The sequence below is a fragment of the Neofelis nebulosa genome, chromosome X, assembly GCF_028018385.1.
Source record: "Neofelis nebulosa isolate mNeoNeb1 chromosome X, mNeoNeb1.pri, whole genome shotgun sequence".
In the NCBI taxonomy this organism is placed as follows: domain Eukaryota; kingdom Metazoa; phylum Chordata; class Mammalia; order Carnivora; family Felidae; genus Neofelis; species Neofelis nebulosa.
The window spans coordinates 98,436,713-98,460,034 of NC_080800.1; the positions used below are offsets into that span (position 1 = coordinate 98,436,713).

Genomic DNA, 23,322 nt, shown 5'->3' on the forward strand with positions numbered 1-23,322 from the left:
TTGGTTTTCTTTTTCAGGGTTGCTTTGGCTATTTCGGGTGTTTTCTGGTTCCATACAAACTTTAGGATTGTTTGTCTTAGCTCTGTGAATAATGCTGGTGTTATTTTGATAGGGATTGCATTGAATACTTAGATTGCTTTGGGTAATATTGACATTTTAACAATATTATTTAAAAATGGATTGTTCTTCCAATCCATGAGCATGGAATGTTTTCTTGTTTTTTTGTGTGTGTCTTCGGTTTTCATAAGCTTTCTATAGTTTTCAGTGTATAGATTTTTTGCCTCTTTGGTTAGGTTTATTCCTAGGTATTTTATAGGTTTTGGTGCAATTGTAAATGGGATCGATTCCTTGATTTCTCTTTCTGTTGCTACATTATTCGTGTATAGAAATGCAACCGATTTCTGTACATTGATTTTATATCCTGCGACTTTGCTGAATTCATGGATCAGTTCTAGCAGTTTTTTGGTGGAATTTTTTGAGTTTTCCATATATCATGTCATCTGGGAAGAGTGAAAGTCTGACCTCCTCCTGGCCGATCTGGATGTCTTTTATTCCTTTGTGTTGTCTGATTGCTGAGGCTAAGACTTCCAATACCGTGTTGAGTAACAGTGGCGAGAGTGGACATTCCTGTCTTGTTCCTGACCTTAGGGGGAAAGCTATCGGTTTTTCCCCATTGAGGATGATGTTAGCGTTGGGTCTTTCATATATGGCTTTTATGATCTTGAGGTATGATCCTTCTATCACTACTTTCTTGAGGGTTTTTTTTTTATCAAAAAAGGATGCTGTATTTTGTCAAATGCTTTCTCTGCATCTGTTGAGAGGATCATGTGGTTCTTGTCCTTTCTTTTATTGATGTGATGAATCACATTGATTTTTTTACGGATATTGAACCAGCCCTGCATCCCAGGTATAAATCCCACTTGGTCGTGGTGAATAAATCTTTTAATGTTGGATCCGGTTGGCTAGTCTCTTGTTGAGGATTTTTGCATCCATATTCATCAGGGAAATGGGTCTGTAGTTCTCCTTTTTAGTGGGGTCTTTGTCTGGTTTTGGAATCAAGGTAATGCTGGCTTCATAGGATGAGTTTGGAAGTTTTCCTTCCATTTCTATTTTTAGAACAGCTTTAAGAGAATAGGTGTTAATTCTTCTTTAAGTGTTTTGTAGAATTCCCCTGGAAAGCCATCCGACCCTGGACTCTTGTGTTTTGTGAGATTTTTGATTACTGATTCGATTTCTTTACTGATTATGGGTCTACTCAAATTTTCTGTTTCTTCCTGTTTCAGTTTTGGTACTTTATAAGTTTCTAGGAATTTGTCCATTTCGTCCAGATTGCCCATTTTGTTAGCATATAGTTGCTCATAATATTCTCTTATTATTGTTTGTATTTCTGCTGTGTTGGTTGTGATCTCTCCTCTTTTCATTCTTTATTTTTTTTATTTTTAATGCTTATTTTTGAGAGAGAGAGAGAGAGAGACAGACAGAGCATGAGCAAGCAAGGGGCAGAGAGAGGAAGACACAGAATCCAAAGCAGGCTCCAGGCTCTGAGGTGTCAGCACAGAGCCTGATGCAGGGCTCGAATTCGCAAACGGCGAGATCCTGACCTGAGCCGAAGTCAGACACACAACCAACTGGACTACCCAGGTGCCTCTTTCCTCTTTCATTCTTGATTTTATTTATTTGGGTCCTTTCCTTTTTCTTTTTGATCAGTCTGGCAAGGGGTTATCAATTTTGTTAATTCAAAGAACCAGCTTCTGGTTTCATTGATCTATTCTACTGTTTTCTTTTCTTTTCTTTTCTTTTGGTTTCGATAGCATTGATTTCTGCTCTGATCTTTATTATTTCCTGTCTTCTGATGGTTTGGGGCTTTATTTGCTGTTCTTTTTCCAGCTCCTTAAGGTGTAAGGTTAGGTTATGTATCTGAGACACAACCCTCTTCCTTCTTTCTTCTTTAGGAAGGCCTGGATTGCTACATGCTTCCCCCTTATGACTGCCTTTGCTCCATCCCAGAGGTTTTGGGCTGTGGTGTTATCATTTATGTACTTTTTAATTTCCTCTTTAACTTCTTGGTTAGCCCATTCATTCTTTAGTAGGATGTTCTTTAGTCTCCAAGTATTTGTCATCTTTCCAAATTTTTTCTTGTGGTTGATTTTGAGTTTCATAGCATTGTGATCTGAAAATATGCATGGTACGATCTCAATCTTTGTACTTGTTAAGGGCTGATTTGTGTCCCAGCATGTGATCTATTCTGGAGAATGTTCCATATGCACTGGAGAAGAATATGTATTCCACTGCTTTAGGATGAAATGTTCTGAACATATCTGTGAAGTCCATCTGGTCCAGTGTGTCATTCCAAGCCATTGTGTCCTTGTTGATTTTCTGTTTAGATGATCTGTCCATTGCTGTAGGTGGGTGTTCAAGTCCCCTACTATTGTGATATTATTATCAATGAGTTTCTTTCTGTTTGTGACTAATTGATTTATATATTTGGGTACTCCCACATTTGGAGCATAAATGTTTACAATTGTTAGCTCTTGATGGATAGACCCCTTCATTATGATATAATGCTCTTCTGCATCTCTTGTTACAGTCTTTATTTTAAGATCTACATTGTCTGATATAAGTATGGCTACTCTGGCTTTCTTTTGGCGACCATTAGCATGATAGATAGTTCTCTACCCCCCTACTTTCAATCTGAAGGTGTCTTTAGGTCTAAAGTGGGTCTCTTGTAAACAGCATATAGATGGATCTTGTTTTCTTATCCATTCTGTTACCCTATGTCTTTTGATTGGAGCATTTAGTCCATTGACATTTAGAGTGAGTACTGAAATATATGAATTTATTGCCATTATGTTGCCTGTAGAGTTGGTGTTTCCAGTGGTGTTCTCTGGTCCTTTCTAGTCTTTGTTGCTTTTGGTCTCTTTTTTTTTCATCTTTTCTCCCCTCAGAGTCCCCCTTAAATTTTTTTGCAGGGCTGGTTTAGTGGTCACGAACTCCTTTAATTTTTATTTGTCTGGGAAACGTTTTACCTCTCCTTCTATTTTGAATGACAGCCTTGCTGGATAAAACGTTCTTGGCTGCATATTTTTCCGATTTAGCACATTGAATACATCCTGGGGGGCATAATTATTTACAATTGTTAGATCTTCTTGGTAGATAGACCCCTTAATTATGATACAATGCCCTTTGTCATCTCTTGTTATAGCTTTTATTTTAAAATCTAGTTTGTCTGATGTAAGTATGACTACTCCAGCTTTCTTTTGATGACTGTAGCATGATAGATGGTTCTCTATCCCCTGACTTTAAATCTGCAGGTGTCTTTAGGTCTAAAATGGGTCTCTTGTAAGCAGCATATAGATGGGTCTTGTTTTCTTATCCATTCTGGTACCCTGTGTCTTTTGATTGGAGCATTTAGTCCATTGACATTTAGAGTAAGTACTGAAAGATATGAATTTAGTGCCGTTGTGTTGCCAGTAGAATTGGTGTTTCTGGTGATGTTCTCTGGTCCTTTCTAGTCTTTGTTGCTTTTGGTCTTTTTAGTTTTGCTTTGTTTTGTCTTTTCTCCACTCAAAGAATCCGCCTTAAAATTTCTTGCAGGGCTGGTTTAGTGGTCATAAACTCCTTTAGTTTAGTTTTGTTTGTCTGAGCAACTCCTTATCTCTCTCTCCTTCTATTTTGATTGACAGTCTTGTTGGATAAAGAATTCTTGGCTGCAGATTTTTCCGGTTCAGTACGTTGAATATATCCTGCCACTCCTTTCTAGCCTGCCAAGTTTCTGTGGATAGGTCTGCTGTGAACCTGATCTGTCTTCCTTTATAGGTTAAGAACTTTTTTCCCCTTGCTGCTTTCATAATTCTTTCCTTACAAGACAACTTTTCAAAAAGCCAATGTCATAAGGAAGGTGGTAAATACAGTAAAACCTTGGATTGCAAGTAACTTGTTCTGGGAGTGTTCTGCAAGATGAGTGGAATAAATTTTAATTTAAAATAAATTTTAACTTGATAAATGAGTGATGTCTTGCAATACAAGTAGTACATGATGCTGAATGTCACATGATCATAACTGAGCCAATGGTTCTTGAAATTCATTTGGATATACAAGTGCTTTGGATTATAAGCATGTTTCCAGAACAAATTATGCTCGCAAACCAAGGTTTTACCATAGATGCGTTACAGATTAAAAGAATCTGAAGAGACATAATATCTAAACACAAGTGCAATGCATGAACTAGATACTTATTCTCAAAATAGCTATAAAAGACATTTGGGTAATTGGTGAAATTTGAATATGGACTAGGTATATGATGATATTATTACATTATTGTTAATTGTTTTTAGATGTGGCAATAGCATTGTGGTTATGAAGGAACATTTCTTTTTTGAAGAAGTTTAATGGATATATCTAGAATTATAAGGGTCATGACAACTGTAACTTATTTTCACAAGGTTCAGGAGACAGACACAAAGAAAACAAATATGACAGCATTTACATTAAAAAAGTATATAGGTGAGGGGCACCTGGGTGGCTCAGTCAGTTGAGCGTCTGACTTCAGCTCAGGTCATGATCTCACAGCTTGTGAGTTCGAGCCCCGTGTCGGGCTCTGTGCTGACAGCTCGGAGCCTGGAGCCTGCTTCAGGTTCTGTGTCTCCCCCTCTCTCTGCCCCTAACCCACTCGCATTCCTGTCTCTCTCAAAAATAAATAAACATTTAAAAAAATTTTTTTAAGTATATAGGTAAAAGATGTGCCAGGTTCATTATCCTAGTATTCCTTCAATTTTCCTGAGCGTTTGTGATAATTTGACAATAAAAATAAATTGGGCAAGGAAAGGATATAAAAATAAGTATTTCCAGACATGATATATGTCGCCATCATAAAACTCATTTTCAAGAAAATTATATAAAATGTCACTAGTACTTGTAATACATTTATAAGGGGATTTCTAAATGAATTTGAGTACTTAGTTAAGCACCAGATTTACATTCTGCAAATTATATGCCCCAACAAAGTTACTCTTGTGCCTGGGGAAGTTTGTATACAAAACTGGTTAAAACAGGCAGAGGCAGGATCACTAAAATGCTTCTAAGGGTTTTGTTCTTGACAGAGAATGCAACCAAATCCAGCAGAAATACTACATAGAGCTAGTACGTGACATCTTATACCCACCACATTTCCAGAGGGAGGGGTGGTTAGGTGGCTCAGTTGGTTAAGTGTTCGACTCTTGATTTTGGCTCAGGTCATGATCTCACATTTCATGGGTTCAAGCCCTGAGTCGGACTCTGCATTGACAGTGTGGAGCCTGCTTGGTGTCGTAGACTCTAAGTCTAAAGTTCTCTTTTGGCCTGCAAAAGAGCGGATGCAGGATTAAAGTGAGAGATGGCTAATGTCTGGGAAAAGACAAGAGCCCCGAATAAGGGTCCTTGCCCCATTTTTATTAGGATCAGAAGGCTTACATGGCAATGGACATGCACAAAGGGACAATGCATCTGTGAACATTAACTTGTGGACATGAGGGAAAGGGAGTCTTGAAGATATTCGTGGTTAGGGGTTTGGGTTAATAAAAAACAAAATCCAGGCCCCGGGCAGTCGGGAGGAGGGTTGTTTACAGCAGACTTGAGGCAGCATCTCTGTTTACCTTAGCCGGCCTAGGGGATGAGACAGGTAGGGGGAGTAACCTCAGGGTTGACAAGGCACCTTTTGTTTTGTTAACCATCTCCATTCTGGACTGCTTTGCCTGCAGGGCAGTGGGTCCATAGTCCAATTCACCAATTTACCTAACCTGGCCCTATTCTCCTGTGAAAGCAGCTTTCTGCTATAGTACTAAATTTGGGGTGCTTTCAGCCTGAATATATAATCTTGTTATTCCTATGTATTGGGCACCTTTGTGCCGTTTCTATTTCAGGCCTTTGCCTCTCTCTATTTTGGGGAGCTCTGCACCCTCTCACCCAAAATAAGGGTGCTTTTGCACCTCCCTAATCCTGGCACCTTTGTGCCTCCCTACTCTCAGGGTGTCTTTGCACCCCCCGATTCTTGGAGTGCCAATCTGGTTTCCCCAAACTCGGCTGTGAGCATTTTATGACTTTGTATTTCTTTATGCCTTGTCAACCCATTGGTGTAAGCCCAGGGGATTCCTAAGCTTATCCCCCACAGCTTGGGATTCTCTCTCTCCCTCTCTCTCTGCCCCTACCCATTTCTCTCTCAAAATAAACAAACTCGAAAAAAAAATTCTGGAGATAAAGATAGAAACGAAAACCATCAGGACTATAAAACCAAAGAGAAACTCACTTCTTCCAGGAGATCCAGTACAACCATTCCCTAATTTTCCCTTTTCCCATGCAGGGTTGAGATAGACAGGAACCATGACAAATACCTTTTATTTCATGCTTAATATTTAGTGTGGCTAGTAAAACAAAATACTTAGCAAGTGTTCCTTAGCTAAACAATGAGCAAACCTTCTGATAAGCAATAGGTCCAAACCAAACATGGATGCTCGAAGGGGAGTATGATAATTACATGTTCATGCTAGAATTGAAAATTGCTTATATTTCAAGTATGCAATTTAAAATGGCTAAGTAATTTTTTTAAAAATCTCAATCAGCACCTAGTGCCAACCCCTCCACTCTGTTGCAAGGTCTGAGGCATGTCATGAAATAATTAAATATAATGCGAACTTCCTCAGTTAGGTAATAGGGACTTATCACTAAATTCAATTTAGTCACAAACACAAGGAACAATAAAATCTAAAGCAAACATCATATACTCAGGTTAATAGAAAAATGTCTACATTTCCAGAGCCCCACGCCAGGGGTGCTATATCCCAGGATAAGCAGGACTGAGAACAAACTTAAACGTGTGTGTGTGTGTGTGTGTGTGTGTGCTCACATACACGTGCAGTTTGGCTTTGTAAGCCATTTGACTTCAAAGGGTGTGATATTCAGAACAATCAATGTGAAATGAAGAGTTATGGAAGCACTTTGGTTTTTGTTTTTAAGTTTCTTATTTTTCTTTATTTACATAATCTCTACACCCAACATGGGGCTTGAATTCATGACTCCAAGATCAAGAGCTGTATGGTCTTCTGACTGAACCTGCCAGGCACTCCGAAACTACTTTGAAAAGTGAAGCCCTCATTCACTTTGGGTAAGAACATTTTATGTAGCGGCAATTTTCATTTTCCGAGTAGGAAGTCTTAACAAAAATACAGAGTTTTCTAAGTAAGTCATCAAATTGGCTGTCATGGATAGACCCTGTGGTGGCCCCTATGTTCATACCCTGTATCATCTCCACCTTGAATGTGAGTGGGATTTGTGATTTGCTTCTCACTGATAGAATATGGCAACAGTCATGGGATGTCACTGCTGTATGTTACCTTATACAAGACTATGTGTGGGGTGCCTGGGTGGTTCAGTTGGTTAAGCGTCTGACTCTGGATTTCAGCTCAGGTCATGATCTCACAGTTTGTGAGATTGAGCCCCATGTCAGGCTCTGTGCTGATAGTGTAGCACCTGCTTGGGATTCTCTCTCGTTCTGTCTCTCTCTGTCTCTCTCTCTGTCTCTCTCTCTCTCTCTGCCTCTATCTCTCCATCAAAATAAATAAAATGAACTTAAAAAGAAGAATCAAACTTAAAAAGAAAGACAGACTATGTGTTAACAGACTAGAGAGAGACACAGAGAGAGAGGGATTCCCCTTGCTGGCTCTGAAAAAGTAACCTACAATGATGTGAGATTGTCTATGGTGAGGGCCCCACGGCCAAGAATTTCAGGCAGCTTCTAGAAGCTGAGAGTGCCCTTTGGCAGAGAGGCAGCTAACAAATAGGGACCGTGGCCCTAAAACCATGAGGAAATGGATTCTGCCAACAACCTGAATGAGCTTCGGAGTAGATGCTTCCTTAGTCAAGGCTCCAGATAAGAACATGGTCTGACTACACCTTGATGACAGGTCGTGAGAGCGTGAATGGAGGATCCCGTTAAGCTATGCTCAGACTCCTCTGACACAAAGAAATGATATAATAAATTTGCGTTGGTTTAAGTGGCTAAATTCGGGGTAACATGTCACACAACAATAGAAAACTAACACACAGGGGCGCCTGGGCAGCTCAGTCGGTTGAGCGTCCAACTTTGGCTCAGGTCATGATCTCACGGTCGGTGAGTTTGAGCTCCGCGTCAGGCTCTGTGCTGACCGCTCAGAGCCTGGAGAGCCTGCTTTGGATTCTGTGTCTCCCTCTCTTTCTGCCCCTCCCCTGCCTGCGCTCTGTCTCTTTCTCTCAAAAATCAATAAACACTAAAAAAAAAAAAAAAAAAAAAGAAAAGAAAAAGAAAACAACACCCAGGTTGCAATGGGCAGAACCAAAGTCTAGATGTGTGGCTGCAAGAGGCCTACAATTCCCTATCATGATCTAGATCGGGGATGGCAAAGAAGTTTCATCTCCTCTTCCTATGCCAACTAGTGATAGCTCTCTGGATTGTCCTGTGGTAGATGGAACAGTTCACCAGAGGTGTCCATGCACAGATCCCTATATCCCCTGACTCTATTACGTTACGTACCGAAAAGGACACTTGGCAGATACAGTTAAGGTGATGGACCTTAACAGAGGGACGCTATCCTGGGTTAGCTGCGTGGGGCCGGTCTGATCACAGAAGCTTTTAAAAGCAGAGAACTTCACCTGGCCAGAGGCAACAGACATGTGGGAAAAGGAGTGGGTGGAGAGATGCAGATTGTGGGCGGGGCTCCACCAGCTGTTGCTGGAGGAAAGCCATGTGAAAAGCACGAGAAGGAATGAGAGCAGTTTCTAGAAGCAAAAACTGCCTCTCGGCTGACAGACGACAAGGAAATGAGGTCCTTAGTCCCCAAACTATAAGGAACTAAATTTAGCTAAAAACCTACATGAGCTGGGTGGTGAATTCATCCCCAAAACCTCCTGAAAGAAATGCAGGCCTGTTGATGGCTTGATTTCAGCCCTGTGACATTTTTTTAATGTTTTTTCACTTTTGAGAGAAGAGTATGAGTGGGGGAGGAGGAGAGAGAGAGAGAGAGAGAGACAGAATCCAAAGCAGGCTCCAGGCTCCAAGCTGTCAGCACAGAGCCCGATGTGGGGCTCGAACTCACGAACTGTGAGATCATGACCTGAGCCGAAGTCAGACGCTTAACCGACTGAGCCATCCAGGCACCCTGTCAGCCCTGTGACATTGTAAACAACGGATCCATGGAGCGACATACTACCTAGACTGCTGACCTACAGAACCGGGAGATAAGAAATTCGTGTTGAGTGACTGAGTATGTGGCAGTTTGTTATGGCAGCAGTGGCAAGTTAATACAAGCTGTGTTCGAGAGGATTCCAAGGCCATATCTGGGTACTGTGGGAAAGCGCTCATCGACTCATCAAAGATATGTGCCGTGGAAGCAACATACGGGTGGCTTACGTGGTTCTTCATTTGTCCCCCATGATCTACATGCTGTGCTCAGGGGTAGAAATTACGTAGCTATTGTTTCTGTTTGGAGAGCCCTGCCCCAAGGTATCTGTAAAGGCTTGTCCTCTCACTTTCTTCTGGCCTCTACTCCAAACCAATTCACCAGGAGGTCTTTACTGCACATTCTAACTAAAATTTCGTCTCTTCCCCCTCTCCTGGAAACATTTTACACCATGTCCCTGCTCCATGTTTCCCCTTTAGCTGTTACCACCTCGTAATATCCTTATTTGCTTGGCTTATTGCCTGTGTCCCCACCGGTAGAAAGTAAGCTCCGTGCCGACAGAGGTGTTTGTGTCTTTGGTTCGACGCTGTATTCCCAGAACCTACAACAGGTTATGCCAAGAGCACAAATGACGAAATAAAGAAATAAAGGATAAAATTACCATTAAAATGAAGAGGCTTGTTTTTTTCTAGTTTGTCAAGTTCACACATCCCAACATCCTACAGTCATCTCCTGTGGAGGGGCTCTAAGGGGGGGTCGGTTGGCACAGAATACAGAAGGCATAACTGTGGCGGGCACACATGCCCATGGTGGAGCCATCACAGCTGGCAGCATGAATGGGAGCCAAGTCACCACACCCCCTTCAGGTCCCGGGAGGACTGGAGGAGAGCGTGGTCGTAATACGCAAATGATTCCTCGGGCACTAGTCCTTTCCCCTGGAAGGAAGCAGAACGTGTGACAAGGTTGGACGTCCTCCTGGCCAGTTCGGTCCCTGGTGCTACAACACAGGGAAACCCTGAGGATTCTGGGCCAGTTCAGCTGCTTAGCCATGTAGAGCCTTCTTCTCACTCCAGGCTCCAACCAACTGTGGCTGTACTTTGCTTAAGTGCTATAAATAACCAGATTAGCCCATCCAGGAGATGTGGGCCACAGACACTAAGCTCATGAAAAGAGGCTAGAACGTTCCCCAGGATGATGGGACTTATAGCAGGTTTACGAAGCAAATGGCCAGCACTGCAAAATAACACTTGTGGGAGAGCCTGGGTGGCTCAGTCAGTTAAGCGTCCGACTCTTGGTTTCGGCTCAGCTCATGATCCGTTTTGTGAGTTCGAGCCCCATGTCATGCTCCACGCTAACCGCGTGGAGCCTGCTTGGGATTCTCTGTCTCCCTCTCTCTCTCTCTGCCCCTTCCCCACCTGTGTTGTCTCTGTCTCTCTCAAAATAACCACATAAACTTAAAAAAAAAGCACTTGCCCTGTGGAGGACTGCTGATTTCAGGGTCAGCAGAGGTGGATTTAGATTTGTGTGCCCCTAAAGTGAGATACAAGCATCATTCTTGCTGGATACCGAAAACAGGTTAAGGCCTGGCTGCAGGCCTGGGAATGTCCTGGTGAGCCTCTTCAATGAAGTTCTTGAGAGGCAGGTTCCCATCGGGAAGTGAGCTTCCAGATGAGTAAGCACTTACCTGACTATACGTGGCCACAAAGGGCACTTCGGTTTGGGGCAGTTGAGGCAGTGAACTTGGTCGTCCAAGATCTGGCTTCCAAAGTAGTCTCTCAAGGGGTGCCCAGGTGGCTCAGTCGGTTGAGGGTCCGACTCATGATTTCGGCTCAGGTCGTGATCCCAGAGACATGGGATTGATCCCCGGGGACGTTGAGCTCTGCGCTGAGCGTGGAGCCTGCTTACGTTTCTCTGTCTCTCCCCATTGTCTGCGTGCTCTCTCTTTCTAAAATAAAATTTAAAAAAATATTCCAAAGTAGTCTTTCAAACAGGCTCTGCCGTGCACATGCATTCACCGGCCAGCTTGAGCCAGAAACCGATATTACCTGGGTACATTTTCTGTGAAAGCGCTTTTTTTTTCCGATTTTGATCAAAGTCCAAGACTACTTGGGACGGAATCAATAATCACACCACATCTGCCACAGCTCTGTCACGTGCACCTTCTTTTGGACTTTTCCATTGCTTCTCCAATGCCTAGTTCCCTTCTGGGAGGGGCTGGGACTGTCCTTTTCTACACGTTCCCCTGAGCACCCATCTTGAGCTCAAAGGGAGAGATCGTGTTCAGACATGCGAGGGTCCCTTCCTTGAGAAATTGCACCCATGCAGACAGGACTGCTCTCACATTCTTTCTGCAGATTTTTCTAAGTGCTGGAAGAAAGCAATTAGCTGCAAGAAATAAGGACACTGGTAAATTTGGAAAAGAAAGAATATGTTGCTTTCAACTCCTGACTCATAACTAAAAAAAAAATCGTTATTCCTGAAACTCTCTGATAATTGATTCTGTCACTTCTGTGACATCCTGTGCTGCAGAAGGAACTAATCATCTTATACCTCTGCTTAGAAATGTTTGCCTGGCCTGGTTGGCTCAGTCGGTGGAGCATGTGACTCTTGGTCTCAGGGTCGTGATTTCGAGCCACACGTTGAGCATGGAGACTACTAAACAAAAGAGAAAGAAATGAGAAATGTCTGCCTCAGTAAAGTCATATGATACGAGAAAGAAACATGATAAAAACAAGACATGATTGAAAGACTCTACATGCATTGAGGACATTAAAAAAATTTTTTTTAACGTTTATTCATTTTTGACAGAGACAGAGCATTAGCAGGGAAGGCATAGAGAGAGAGGGAGACACAGAATGTGAAGCAGGCTGCAGGCTCTGAGCTCTCAGCACAGAGCCCGATGTGAGGCTCGAACCCATAAACCGCGAGATCATGACCCGAGCCAAAGTTGGACCCTCAGCCAACGGAGCCACCCAGGTGCCCCTAGAACAGTTTAGATAAGAACTATCGCAATGAGGGATTTTTCTTCATTTCTTTGCGTTATTTTAAAATGTATCGTAGGGAGGCAAAAGAGAACTGGGTTGGGAGTAGAGTGTTTCTGATTCACTACAAGCCTGTCCTTTAGATACTCTGGAATAATTATTAGAAATAGAAAGATAAAAAATACTATCATGCTTACACCCATTACAAGTGCCCAAAAGGGTCTGACTCATAGGGGAAGGTCACATTTCTCAAGTTTAAGCAATCAAAGTAAAAAGCCTTTGACTGTTTCTTCCTTAAAAGTGGTCTGATCAGGGGCGCCTGGGTGGCTCAGTCGGTTGAGCGTCCGACTTCAGCTCAGGTCACGATCTCGCGGTCTGTGAGTTCGAGCCCCGCGTCAGGCTCTGAGCTGATGGCTCAGAGCCTGGAGCCTGCTTCCGATTCTGTGTCTCCCTCTCTCTCTGCCCCTCCCCCGTTCATGCTCTGTCTCTCTCTGTCTCAAAAGTAAATAAACGTAAAAAAAAATAAAAATAAAAAAGTGGTCTGATCAATTTAATTTGGAGGGCACCTGTGTGGCTCAATCGGTTGAGCTTCTGACTCTTGGTTTCTGCTCAGGTCATGATCTCATTATTCATGAGTCTCTGGGCTGACAGCATGGAGCCTGCTTGGGATTCTCTCTCTCTCTCTCTCTCTCTCTCTCTCTCCCTCTTTCTCTCTGTCCCTTCCCCACTGGCTTGCTCACCTTCTCTCTCTCCCTCAAAATAAATATATAAACTTGAAAAAACCTTTAATGTGGAAAGGGAATATGGAGGATTTTAAACTGAGAGATTTACAGTATTTTTCAGCACAACAACTGTGATTAGAAAGGTTTTTTTTTAAGGCAAATGTATAAAAATATACCTTCTGCAGGACAACGTTCTTTAAAAAACTGATGATATAAAATTAACAAGGAGTGGGGCACCTCTGTGGCTCAGTTGAGCATCCAACTCTAGCTTGGGTCATGATTTCATGGTTCATGAGTTCTGATGAGGGAGCGTGGGGCAAGCTGAGGGCAAAGTACATGCTAACAGCACCGCCCCTTCCTCCCCCCGCCCCCCGCCCCAGGAGTATGTGTGCTATTCCTCGGACACTCCTGGCTGCCCAAGGACAGGGGAAAGGAAAGAAAGCAGATAGTTGGCCGATAGAGATGACAGTCATGCAGGACAGGAGTCTCCTTCAGTTCACGGATAACTTAGAAAACTGCAAGAAAAAGGCAATCTTCTCCATAGCCTAATCTCTGGAAACCTATAGACTCCGTTTCCTACAGCCCTAATACCACCCTCACCAAGATGGAAGGGGGTTTAAGTGCCAGCCATGATGATGTGGGAAACTAAGGCAAGTGAGAAATTGAATTCCCTTACTGCCTACAGCCCACTGACAAGTCCTTGAGGCCAGCAGAGTGACCTCCCTCTAGGAGCTCAGCTGCCTCGATGATGACACTTTGCTAGGGGCAAAAGGGAGTCTTGGGTTAACATTATCCTGACGCCCCAGGATTCTGTAAGTCTACTGTACCATATAAAAATTCCTTTGGAAACTTCCTTTATCTCAGCTCCCCGGAGATATATGCTGGCAATCATACTCCAGGCTTGTGGCCCCTGATATACATCTGAGGGGTCTCATGACTGAAGTTTTACTAAATGGTAATACATTGCATTTTCCTACCAGCAGCTGGCCCCTCAAGATCCTGGAAACCTTGCTTCCAAAATTCCTTAGAAACTTATGCTGTTCCTGACCCCCCTCCTAACCTGAGGGTATCTAATCAGTTACTCGTCACAACCCCAGTGCAGCTCTTTTGCCCACGGGTCCTGTCCCCGTGCTTTCATAAAATGATCTTTTTGCACCGAAGATGTCTTCAAGAATTCTTTCTTGGCCATCAGCTGTGAATCCCAACATCACCCCAAGACCTCACCAAGACCATCAGACACGCTGGGCTTTGTCTCCCACTGCTTCTCCCCGGGCAGACATCTGGTGAGGACACTGCCTGGAAAGAAGGTAGAGGCTTCAGTCTCTGGGGGAGACGAAGCCTCAGAGAGGCTCACCTGAGGAAGAGGACGGGCGTGCTCCCGGGGGAGGCGGCACAACACCTCCCTGATGGTGATGAGGAGGTGACCCTCTGCTTTGCTGTAACCACCCACAGTATAAAGACAGAAAAGGTAACGTGGGAGGGCCAAGGAGGGACCAGCTGCCCTACACACACACACCTTGGCCCAGTCTTTCCCTAAGGGCCAAATCCAGGAGCCGAGCGAGAAGGGGGCTGCCGGCTACATGGAATGTTATCTGTTGGGGCGTCAGCTCCACTTAACGGGGGCTGGAAGGAAACAACTGGCTGCCGGAGCACAGGAGACAAAAATCCCCAGTAGTGTGGGAGGTGGGGATTTCTCCCGGAGGAGGCTTCACCCTGGGTCACATACACCTGGGTGAGGTGGCGTTTCTGGTGTGGGGGGCTGCCCAACCGAAGGTGGGCCTCATGCCGACCCAGGCCGACTCAACGGAAAACGTTAGCTGAGGCCTCCTCTCCCTGTCCCGTGTCAGTACGTGGTCCTTCCGCCGCATGGGTATGTGGTCTAAAAAAGCCAGCGCTTGGAGCCCAGTTTGGGGGGACCCAAGTTTACCGGAGGTCAAATCTGCATGAACATAAGCCAAAGCACAAAGCGGGCCAACTGAAGAATCGGCTGGTACTGATGAGGGAGCGTGGGGTGGGCTGAGGACAGAATGCAAGCTAGCATCCCCCCCCACCCCAGGTGGGGTATGTGTGACATTCCTCAGGTACTCCTGGCTGCCCAAGGACAAAGGAAAGGAGAGAAAACAAATGGTTAAGTGATAGAGATCACAGTCATACAGGGCATGAGTCCCCATCAGTTTGCAAATATCTTAGTAAATTACAAGAAAAAGGCAACCTTGTCAATAGCCTAATGTCCAGAAACCTATAGACTCAGTTTCCTGGAGCCCCAACATCACCCCTCCATAGTGATGTGGGGAACAAGGGCAGGAAGGCAATGGCAGGTAAAATTAAATTTCCTTATGACCTGCAGGCCATTGACAAATACTTGAGGCACATACAGAGTATAACATTTCTCCAGGAAATCCTGCTGCCCTAATGCCAATGCCTTACTAGAGGGAAAAACAACCTTAGCTTGACAACAGCAAGGCCTCAGGTATCCTAGGAATCCTCTTTAGCACATCAAAGTCCCTCTGGAGGCCTCCCTTTCGTCTTGACCTCCCCAACTCCAGTGTATATAACCAGCCACTCTTCACAACCCCAGTGCAGCTCTTCTTGCCCATGGGTGTTGGTCCCATGCTTTAATACAATCACCTTTTTGCATCAAAGACATCTTCAAGAATTGTTTCTTGTACGTCGCCTCCAGAATCCCCACCATCATCCCAAAACTTCATCATATGGTGCCCAGCTTGGGGCTACAAGTCCTTCCATCTGGACTCTGAGCTGGTGCAAACCCGGTGAGTACTTTCTCTTTTCTCCCTTTACTCTCATTTCAGGGGCTTTTCGAGGAGGATGGTCTTACTGGAACACTTTCATGTCAATTGCTCAGGCCGCAATCCTCTAGCCCGTGGCTACTCTACGGGGAGGAGAAAGCCTGCCTTTTGCCTGGTAGTACCCTCCCAGGAATGGTAATAAGACCCAGAAACTTGATGCCCTCTCTTTATTCCTGTCCTTATACAAAGTTGTCTGTCTTGGGCACGGGACAGCCACCTAAGTCACTAGGAAGGCTGCCAATCTAAAGACTCCCGGGTGAGGTTTCCTCCTCATTGGTCTAACGTGATCCCCTCCACATCTCTGGTCTAGCCGCTTCTGGCCGAGAGACCTCCACTGGGAGCCGGCGGAAACCAGTACCCCATTGAATGGAAACCACAGGGGGACTGTTTTCTAGGGAAGTTGGCTATAAAGACTAGGTGTTGGAATGTTGCTTAGATTATGATGGGTTTCCATCTTTACTGTTTTCCGTCAGTGTCCTCTACTAACTACTTAAATTATAAAATTGTGTTATCCCTCCTTGTAAAACTTTTCTAGTGTTTTCCATGGTTAAAGACGGAGGTTTCTTCTCTGCCTTCTCAGCAAGGCTAACTCAGGTCCATACACCAGGCACCCATCTGTAGCCTAGGATGCAATGGGGAAGCGGCGGGACGCTAGTATCCCTCCTCCTCAGGGGCCCTTAGTGGCTGGTCAGCAGTCATAACGATTTCATTCGAGGGATGCCTCAGGTTGCTTTGACACCTCAGGAACCTCTGACATATCCTGTACGTGGGACGCCACCAGGGAGTTGGGGGATTCTCGTGGTAATGGGCCTTCACTACTTCTCTCTCTCTCTACTTTTCTCTCTAGGAGGAGCATGGGAGCATCTCTTCGGTCCCCAAGTGTTCTCCTTTGAGATGCCTTTTAACCACTGGAAACAATTTGGATTGCAAAATGTAGACAAGGACTGTCTCCTGTAACACTGCACGGCCTTAAACAGGGCAAAGGAACACAGGTACCCTAGGTCTAGCCTTCACGGCTCTAAATCAGGACCCAGACCAAAAGGCCTCTTGCAGAGAGGCTCTGGACCTCCCACCATCACCCCAAAACCCCATCAGTACTAGTGTTGTATATTTCTAAGGCTGGTTGCATAAAACAGCTCTTGCATAATAAGAGTATATGCAACATAAGAGTTGCATAATACAACTCTTACTGTATTTGCAAGATAGAGAGGGGGGCGTCCACTAACATTTTCTTCAGACAAACACGTTATTGCCTCAATTATATGTGGAATCTAAAACAGAAACAAAAACACCCCAAACTCCTACAAAAAGAGATCAGACTTGTGGTTAGCAGGGGAGGTAGGGAGGGGGAACTGGACAAAGGTGTTCAAGAGGCACAAACTCACGCTGTAAGAAAAGGAAGTACCGGGTGCGATGCACAAGGGCCGTCTATAGGCAGCCCTGCAGGAGGGAGGATATGGAAGCTGGTAAGAGGCTCAGTCCTAGCAGCTGTCATCACAAACATCGTTTTCTTTGTTTGCATCTATAGGAGATGCTGGATGGTGACTAACTTATCGTGGTAATCACCTCACGACGTATGTAAGTCACATTATTATGCTGAACCCCTTAAACTTATACAGGGCTGCGTATCAATTGTATCTTAATAAAAAGGGGGAAATTTTTCTTCAAGAATTCATGCGTCGAGTTTGGAGACGGAGGAGAACATGATGTCTTTTTTCTGATTTGTTTCCTGTGGTTCCTTTTCCCTTCAGAACTCCATTGAGAGAGCACTAGGCAAACCCGGGGGGGCGGAAATCAACTCAGCCAAATTCACCAAACTGAAGGGTTTCTTTTCCTGAGCTTTGCTTTGCTGGCCTGACAAAGCAGAGAGGCCCGGGGCTCCCAAGCCCTAGCCAGACCTGCCTGGGAGCCCCGTGCCTGGTCTCCGGGGGCCGCTTTGTCCGACTGCCTGTCTGGCCTCCCCAGGTCCACCTGTGCTCGACCTTTCCGTCTCAAACCTACTCACACTCTCTGCAGCAAGGCTAATAAGCCCACCCTGAGTTTTCCTTTTCTGCTTTATTTTCTCCTTATTCTATTTTTTTTCTCCAAATTATCCTTTGATACAATTTAGGGTTTTCTATGGTCACAAACAATCCTCCCTTGATCCATTGACCCACAAATCAGCCATCACTGACTAAGCCAATGAAAAAGTATTTGGAATTAATACATGGAAGAATCCAGCCTGAGGTAATAGCCAGCCCCCATCAGTGACAAGTTCCAGACAAGATCTTCAGCATAGGTCACAAAAAGGAAGATAAAAATTTGAGGTGTTAGAAATTTCCCAGAACTTTGACTTTTGCATTTGGTAGTTACAGAATTTTGAATGTGACCGATATCCCTAAGGCATAATTCTCCCCTAACATTTCTACCTTTGTTAGGTGGGTGGAACTTTGCTTGAAATTTTTTTTTTAATTTTTTTTAACGTTTATTTATTTTTGAGACAGAGAGAGACAGAGCATGAAAGGGGGAGGGTCAGAGAGAGAGAGGGCGACACAGAATCTGAAACAGGCTCCAGGCTCTGAGCCATCAGCACAGAGCCTGACGCGGGGCTTGAACTCACGAACCACGAGATCACGAGCTGAGCCGAAGTCGGACGCTTAACCGACTGAGCCACCCAGGCACCCCTGCTTCAAATTGTTTTTTATAGTCTGTTTCCTCTAACCTTCAAGGTACTCCTCGCTGTTTTAAGAATTAAAATCGACAGGAAAAAAAAGAATTAAAATTGACAGGAGACAGACTAACAGGAGAATCAAAATTACATACATGGGGAGAAGCCACCATAAACATGAGAGATTTCAGACAGATAAAATGAGGTATAAATGTCCTTCTGGACTAAGGAGGAGGAGTGAGGAGTCTGGGCTTCAGAGGGAAGGAGGACAATTCACAGGAAGAATGGAAAGATGTTTGGTAAACAAATCTTTATGGGTCATAGAGACAATGGGACTTAGAGAAGAATTTTAACAAACAGATTTTACTAACTTCCTGCCTACCACCCCTAGTTCATATTATAATGTAGTTGTCCTTGGTGACTGCTCCTTTCCTGGAGTGGGTGCTCTATCTAAATTCTTTTTTTTTTTTAATTTTTTAAAATGTTTATTCATTTTTGAGAGACAGAGAAAGACAGAGCAGGAGCAGGGCCAGGGCAGAGAGAGAGGGAAACACAGAATGTGAGGCAGGCTCCAGGCTCTGAGCTGTCAGCACAGAGCCCGATGCAGGGCTCAAACCCCACAAACTGTGAGATCATGACCTGAGCCGAAGTCGGATGCTTAACCGACTGAGCCACCCAGGCGCCCCTCTGAATTCTTTAAGCAGTTAGTGGGAAGGTCTTCCCCCCACCCCAGCCCTAAATCCCAAATATTCTCTTCTATGTTTTTTTCTAAAGTTTTTAAATTTTACTTTTTTTTTAAACATTTATTTATTTTTGAGACAGAGAGAGAGAGAGAGATCATGAACAGGGGAGGGTCAGAGAAAGAGGGAGACACAGAATCTGAAACAGGCTCCAGGCTCTGAGCTGTCAGCACAGAGCCCGACGCAGGGCTCGAACTCACGAACCGTGAGATCATGACCTGAGCTAAAGTCGGTCGCTTAACTGACTGAGCCACCCAGGCGCCCCTAAATTTTACTTTTAGGCCCATGATGCATTTTGAGTTGACTGTTGCATAAGAAGTGAGCTCTGATTCAAGGTCGGCTTTTTACCTACGGATGTCTGACTGCTTCCGCATCACTTGTTTAAAAGTCTACCTTTTTTCCATGAAATTGCTTTTGCAGCTTTTGCAAAAGTAATTTGAGCATATATGTGTGAGTCTGTGTTTGGGCTATCTGGTTCTACTGATATATGTTTCTTTCCTTCTGCCAATACCACACTTTCTAAATTTCATTAAGTATATAATAAAACTTCACATCTGGTAGAATAATTCCTCCTCCTCTCATTCTTTTTTTTTTTTTTTTTTAATTCTTTTAGCTCTGGGGATGCCTGGCCGTTTGAGGAGTCCTGACTTCAAGCCCCACGTTGGGCGAGGAGCCTACTGAAAAAAAAAATTCTTTTAGCTCTTCCGGGTCAATTGTCTTCCCATGTAAATTTTAGAACGTCCTAGCCTATGTCTGCAACAAACATTGCTGGAATTTTTATAGGAATTGCATTAAATATACAGATCAATTTAGGGGAATTTGAGGGTTACTGTTTCACTTTCATGAGTTATTCACTCATTCATTCCCTGACCACTGGGGAAACGATGTGTTTGATAGTCTGGATTGTCTATTATTTTCCCCTAAACCACGTTATGGTTTCTTCTAGTTACATTACTGACAGATTGTGTCTTTTCTGAGCACACGTCTGTCAGTTTTCCCTTTCGTTCCAGGGAGAATCTCCTGGTCCAGGTGTATGCTCTTTTATCCTAAAATGTGGCTTATGTTTTCTGTGGGAATCCTGGTGTCTTGTCCAGTGACCCTAACTTGGGTTGAATAAACTCCTGCATGTGTCTCCACAGCGGTGGGCACAGCGGGACTCTTAGCTCATGTCTTTTCACCGTCCAGCTGTTGCCTTGCACCTGCACTCTTTGGATCTTAACTCCACACACGTACAATTTAGGAGTCTCTCAAGAATTTGAGAGAAGTTTGGGGCACCTGGGCGGCTCAGTCGGTTAAGCATCCGACTCTTGATCTCAGCTGAGGTCTCCATCTCAGGGTCCTGAGTTGAAGCCCCATGTTGAGTGTGGAGCCTACTTAAAAAAAAAAAAAAAAGAGAACTTGAGAGAAGCTTCTATGCAGATTTGAGAGCTTCCCTTCCTCCGCTCCCCATAGAACCTCCCTTTCCTAGTTTATCCCCAACATTCACAGCCATCCTAGCACCCCCTGAACGCTGTTCTCTGCCTGCAAAGACCATGGAGACTCCAGCTTTGCTCAGTTTCTATGGCCACATGCCACACAGCATGGGGGTTATTTGGGGGCAACAAACCTTGCAGATGGGGATGTAAACTATTCCCTTCTTCCAATGGCCTGATCCCTTTCAATTTCTACCTCTTTTAGAGGTAGAGAAATTTCACTTTTGCCAGAATTTATACTTGTTATTGGCAAATGGGTTAGTTGGACATAAGCCAGTCCACCATCATCCTCTTTGTTCTTTCTTCTCCTTGTGAATTTTATATTTTTAATCTTTTTAATGTTTTATTTTTATTATTTGAGAGAGGGTGAGTTGGGGATGGGCAAAGAGAGAGGGTGACAGGATCTGAAGGGGGCTCTATGCTGACAGCAGACAGCCCAATGTGGGGCTCGAATGTGATGGGGTTTTGGGGGTGATGGTGGGGTGGTCTGGAGCCGATGGCCAGGTAAGAATTCTTTTTTTTTTTTAATTTTTTTTTTTTAATGTTTTTTATTTTTTATTTTTGGGACAGAGAGAGACAGAGCATGAACGGGGGAGGGGCAGAGAGAGAGGGAGACACAGAATCGGAAACAGGCTCCAGGCTCCGAGCCATCAGCCCAGAGCCTGACGCGGGGCTCGAACTCACGGACCGCGAGATCGTGACCTGGCTGAAGTCGGACGCTTAACCGACTGCGCCACCCAGGCGCCCCTAGAATTCTTGATGTTTTGGTGCAGAAAGCTGATTTCATTAAAGCATGGGGACAGGACCCGGGGCAGGGTAGAAAGGGCTGCACTGGGGTTGTGATGAGTAACTGATTTGATACCCTCAGGTTGGGGGGGGGGGGGTTAAGTTTCTAAGGAATTTTGGAAGCAAGGTTTCCAGGATCTTGAGGGGCCAGCTGCTGGTAGGAAAATGCAATGTATTACCATTTAGTAAAACTTCAGTCATGAGACCCCTCAGATGTATATCAGGGGCCAGAAGCCTGGAGTATGATTGCCAGCATATATCTCCGGGGAGTTGAGATAAAGGAAGTTTCCAAAGGAATTTTTATATGGTACAGTAGACTTACAGGATCCTGGGGCGTCAGGATAATGTTAACCCAAGACTCCCTTTTGCCCCTAGCAAAGTGTCATCATCGAGGCAGCTGAGCTCCTAGAGGGAGGTCACTCTGCTGGCCTCAAGGACTTGTCAGTGGGCTGTAGGCAGTAAGGGAATTCAATTTCTCACTTGCCTTAGTTTCCCACATCATCATGGCTGGCACTTAAACCCCCTTCCATCTTGGTGAGGGTGGTATTAGGGCTGTAGGAAACGGAGTCTATAGGTTTCCGGAGATTAGGCTATGGAGAAGATTGCCTTTTTCTTGCAGTTTTCTAAGTTATCCGTGAACTGAAGGAGACTCCTGTCCTGCATGACTGTCATCTCTATCGGCCAACTATCTGCTTTCTTTCCTTTCCCCTGTCCTTGGGCAGCCAGGAGTGTCCGAGGAATAGCACACATATCCCACCTGATGGGAGGGTGGTGGGGGTGCAGTGCTGTTACCCTGTACTTTGCTGTCAGCTTGCCCCACGCTCCCTCATCTTATCCCCCCTGAACAATTTTGACCCTTAAACCTTTATGGTTGCTGAAGGTGGAAGGTCTCATATTCTGTAGCTTCTTTCTGCTGAGTAAGGGCGTAGAGATGTCCCTACCTTTATGGGTCAATATTGGTCAGGGAACATACAGGGGAGTTAAGGTGGAGGCAGCTGAATCCAAGGCGGACAACGTGGATGAACCTTCTTGAGTAGAAAGGATCGTCTGTTGGCTTGAAGTTCCTGCAGTGATGGAGTCTTGGCACCAGGCAGAGGGACAGAGACATGGGAGAAAACAGCCAAAGATAATGAGAATAACTAGAAAGATTAGCCCAAATAAAAGTCCTTTGGTAGTTGACAAAAATCCTCTAGTCTAGGAGTTTAACCAATCACGAAAGGGAAGAGAGGGATTGTTTAAAGTGCCAATTCGAGTACTCATGGCAGTTAGAAATCCAAAAATATTTTTGTGGTCGTCTGGAATGTATACACCGCATTTCGTTTTGATGACAGCTCAAGTTCCACCTTGTACAGCAGCGAAAGCATCTAATGCCATTCTATTTTGTAGAATGGCTGTATGCATATGAGGTATTTTAGCATTTAATAATATCATGTTACTTTGAGAGCCACTTAAGTCCTTCACTGTGTAGCAGGTGGTGTTTAGCCATCATATAGACTCTGTTTAGTAAGCAATTGGGTGATTAATAAGAGGTCCTTTTACAGAAATAAGAAAAATATAGGTTAGTGGTTAGAGCAAATTAGAAACCCAGTGTCGACCAGTGAGATTTTTAGATGTGAGGCTTGAAGCATCCTCAGATGGGAGTGGGAACAGGCAGCTGGAATCAAATTGGTCGTTCTGGTTTGTAACTCAGATGTCTGTGGTGATCCTTTTGAACGACCCGTTATGAGAAGGAATTGTGAATAGAAATTGGGAAAGGGGAATGAAAAAGAAAGGTACAACCATTATTTCCACTTGAAGAGAAGTTTGAGGTCTTCTACAGGTTTACGGGAATAGGAAGGCACATTAGTTTGCTCATTGAATTCCTGTAAAGGGGGCACAGGTTTTATTTAGATACGGGAGCCCATGAAGACCGCTCCTCTAACTTGACTGCAGTGGGAGTACATAATATGACCCAATATAGACCCTTCCATTTTAGAGTTAAA

The 23,322-nt window shown here is 44.3% G+C and overlaps 2 long non-coding RNA genes across 5 annotated transcripts in view; one reads left to right on the forward strand and one right to left on the reverse strand.

Moving 5' to 3' along the window:
- Window positions 1-1,462: 1,462 nt before the first annotated feature.
- The window catches only part of LOC131502823 (uncharacterized), a 50,310-nt gene continuing 28,450 nt past the window's right edge, over window positions 1,463-23,322 (reverse strand). The window contains exons 3-6 of one of the 4 annotated variants that reach the window (XR_009257205.1): window positions 11,736-11,840; window positions 10,870-11,130; window positions 9,847-10,120; window positions 1,463-5,337 (exon numbers count right to left, since the gene is read on the reverse strand). This is a non-coding gene — a long non-coding RNA (uncharacterized LOC131502823). Of the gene's footprint in view, window positions 5,338-7,616; window positions 10,121-10,869; window positions 11,131-11,735; window positions 11,841-23,322 lie in introns of those variants that run through there. The other 3 variants (XR_009257203.1, XR_009257206.1, XR_009257204.1) reach the window with 3 other exon arrangements.
- On the forward strand, window positions 14,410-19,129 carry LOC131502826 (uncharacterized). Its single transcript, XR_009257209.1, has 3 exons — window positions 14,410-15,659; window positions 16,543-16,687; window positions 17,224-19,129. It is a non-coding gene; the product is annotated as an uncharacterized LOC131502826 (long non-coding RNA).